A 3,984-nucleotide genomic window follows, 5' to 3' on the forward strand; every position below is an offset into this window, starting at 1 on the left:
ATATATGTTACAAAACGTCCACAATCTATTGTTAATTTCAGCTTGTACAAATATAAATCTCCCACTTGGGTCTAACGTTTGATTCTTTATCACATATGTCAGGTTCTTATTAAATATTAAGGCCACTCCACGTTTCCTACTATTACAAGGGGTTGCTATGATTTCAGCAATCCAATTGGTTCGCAACTTATTTATTTCCGCCGCTTTCAAATGCAACTCTTGCATAAAGATGACATCAGGCTTTTGGTGCTTTAACATTTTGAGCAAATTTTTCCTTTTACATTCCATGACACACACTTCAACATTTAATTAAAAAATTTATATTAAAAACCATTATCAAATACCTTTAACTCTCTTCCTCCCTGTCCAGACGTAAGGTCTAATATAGCCATTGCCACAACTGACATGTCTACCGCACCTGGTGTTCCCCGGCGGTCACCCATCCTAGTACTGACCAGGCCCAGCCCTGCTCCACTTCCGAGATCATACGGGATTGGGTGTTCAAGGCCGCTAGGCGGTAGACCTGTAATACACAGAATGAAACTGTTAAGACTCAAGACACGCATAAAAGAGAAATAGAGAGGGGGATACGAAAAAGAGAGAGAGAGAGAGAGAGGGAAGAAAAAAAAAAAAGGGAAAAAACACCATAAACCCCCCACCCCCCTTTTGCAAACAAAATAACTAACCAGCATATTATACATCCTCATTATTCTATATTAATACATAAACATAAGCATCCTATCATGACTCAATACCCTTTTCTATACAATATTGTTTAGCTTCTGTTGGTGTATTCAATACGGTCACATTCCCTTCTGAAGAAATTACAATTTTGTCTTGATACCTCATGTTGGCCCGAATCCCTGCCTTGATTAAGCTAGAGCAATAGGGTGCCATTGTCTTTCTCTTTGAGGAGGTCTCCATTGAGAAGTCCTGAAACAGGAAGACAGGTCTCGTACCTATCTTGAACCCCTGAATTTTCCTGTAATGTCTCATGATCTCTACCTTGTGTTGGAAATTTAAATACTTAATTATTACCATCCTAGGGCGCTGGTTACCTTCTTGGGACTCCCTTATACCTCCTGTCCTGTGCGCTCTCTCTACATGTATTTTTTCTACCGGCTGCATCCCTAACAATTGTGGTAAGGTGACTGAAGCAAACAATACTAGATCTTGATATTCGCTGGACTCAGGTAGACCAATTTTACGAATATTATTCCTGCGAGACCTGTCTTCCAGGTCCTCTATTTTGGATTGCATCATTTTAATTTTACTCTCATAGTTGGCCCAGTTGGTATCTTGTGCATTTTGTCTATCCTCAACTACTGAAATTCTTTCTTCTACTTCTAGTATCCTGTTTGAAAAAGATCTAATCTCGGTGGAAAGAGTGGCTATCTCGTTTTTAACTAAGTCAAATTGGGGTAACAGCATTTCTGCCAGTTGATTAAGTGTCAGCTGTTTCTCAGTACCCGCTAACTGAGGATCCATATTATCCTCTGTACCTGTCTCTTGTATAGTTTTGGACTTTTTGTCTCTCTTGGGGGGCATCGCAGGGGACCTAACTTTAAGGTTAGGGATATATCTCTCCATGAAGTGTGTGGTGATGTAATAGTGTAAATAAAGTTTTAATTTCATTGTGATTTTAATTAGATCAGAGAAGAAGAAAAAAGAAAAAAAAAATGAAAGAGAAAGTGAGATAAGCCACTCTCTGCTGAACCAAAGTGGATTGAGTGCGCCTTTTAGCTTATAGTGCCCAACGTGCATTTGCAAGTGTAGTTGCAAGTGTAGTGCATTTGCAAGTGTAGTTGTTCTTTAAGAAAAAATACAGGAGCTCCCCCTAAGGAGTCCTAGTGAGGCTTCTAGTGCCTATATATTGTATAATGTGACAAATAAAGTACCAAGTAAATTAACCGGGACTGACTGTCTCGCTTCATCCCCTCTCTCCCTACTGAGCAGCACAAATTGTTCACACTCCCCTTTACAAAATATTTATACTTAGTAGTCTGCCCCAGTTATCCAGCACTTTCTATCAACAACTGGTTAACTCAACCTTTAAATCTGTTAGCATAATCATACATGCCCTATTTCCTGTCTGATCAGCCCTAATAACTTATCCGTCTCCCCAGTATCTTTTTTCCCTAACACTGGGATTTCTTAACCTTACGGTAATATACAGTATTTCTACTAGCAAGGAGAAAAAAAAAGAAAAAATATCTGAACAACAAAACTCTGTCCACCTAGACAAATATTTTAACCTCCTAGAGGAAATATCTTCAAATGATATAGTCAGAACCTGACCCAGCCAGTATGAATGATCCTGGAGTCAATTATAATTGGAGAGAAAAAACAAAAACAGCACACTAAATGCATCAGTTAACAGTTATCACAATATTTTCTTTAACTCTTTGCTGCCCTCCCGGTCAGTATGTGCAATTAGAGGTCATAATGTTAGTTCTCTTTTTGCCTCCAGAGATTAAGTTTCTGTGTGGGGAAGTTTCCAATATTGCACAGAACACGGTTCTCCCACTGCACAGCTTTCCAATATTGATAACGTTACTCCCCCCTTTCAAAGTCAAGGTCCCTTTCTCTTCGGGGCACAGGTTTACTGAAAAAGGAAAGCAGTCTTCCTATTAACAGAGTAATTGCAGGGTTAACTCTTCCCTCCTCCAGTCCTAAGATTACGACCAGGGTGCCGCAATACAGATATACAAAAAAAGCGACTCAGTAAAGAACCCCGAACTGCTTTTCTTCAAACCTAGCCTTTATAACTCAGCGGGGGTCTCACTGACTTGCTGCATATGACCACAGTCTCTCAACAGTCAGTTTAAGGTGTTCCCGCTAATCTGCTCTGACCACAGCGTACCCTTGAGCTCTATGCATTATATGCTCAACTTCAGCACTGACTGCTTTTACCACCTCCGGGCTTTATGCCTTTAGACAGTGAATCTTGATGGCTCTCCAGCAGTCCCACCACAAAAAAAAGCCCTTACATCTCCAAGCAGCCAAACCCGTCACTCTTCAACCCCCATTTCGACACAGTTCCATGCCACCAATACCACTTCTAACCTCCTATGCAGGCACACAGACGAAAGCTTACAATCACCACCATCAAAGGCAATACTTGCGTGATCCGCTACTCGCCTGCCGTCCTGCTGCCTTGTGAAAGTTCTTTTCCTCTGGTCTGCCGTTTGCCTGGGTCCAGGCGAGACACCTCCCATCTGTTCCTAGGCAGGTCGGCTGGTCTGCACAAGTGTTGCCGCGCCACCCCCTTTCAGGGGTGTGTTCCGGTATTGGTGTGGTCCGAAGATGTGTTCTCGGCGTCTAATGGGGGAACTCTGTCATCCGACTGCTGCCGCTCTCCAGTGTGGCTGTTGGTGTAGTGTGTGTATCCGTGGCTGATACCACTCAGCTAAATGACGGTATAAGGGACTTCCATCGCGATTGTATGCTCTCCCCAAACAGGTCTCTCACTCCCGGGAATAGGAGAATTTGTAGCGGGATATGTTGGTATTCTGCTCTCTCTCACCGAGCTCTGGCGCGTACTCCTGTTGCACGCTCCACCCACAGGAATCATTGTTTGTTTTACCATCCAACTACCTAAATTTGCTAACCTGCTTAAAGGGTATACACCCGCTATCTCTTGTGTATCACTTCAAACCTCAAGATACTTTTCGGATAATCTTTTGTGGGTACATTGTATCCTTCTTCACTTTGTTTTTTGTTTCCTGAGTGGGTCACGTCCTGGTTTATTCTCAGTGTGCTAGCGTGTGTTTTACTTTTCACGCTAGCAGTTGGGTTAAATCCTGGGTTGATCCTTTACGGCTGACATTACAAACGGGCCAAAAATGGACCCCACTGAATCATCAATGGCCGTGGCCCACCAGGGACAATTACTGGGATCTCATGCTACTCATTTGCAATCCTTGGACTCAAAGCTAGATCAGATAACAACATTATTACAGAGCTTGGTTGCTCCAATACCTC

General features: G+C 42.4%; 1 pseudogene; it reads right to left on the minus strand.

Moving 5' to 3' along the window:
• Positions 1 to 406: 406 nt before the first annotated feature.
• LOC128651070 (uncharacterized) lies at positions 407 to 523 on the minus strand (annotated as a pseudogene).
• Between the last annotated feature and the right edge of the window lie 3,461 nt (positions 524 to 3,984).

The sequence above is a fragment of the Bombina bombina genome, chromosome 2 (genome assembly GCF_027579735.1).
Source record: "Bombina bombina isolate aBomBom1 chromosome 2, aBomBom1.pri, whole genome shotgun sequence".
Classification (NCBI taxonomy): domain Eukaryota; kingdom Metazoa; phylum Chordata; class Amphibia; order Anura; family Bombinatoridae; genus Bombina; species Bombina bombina.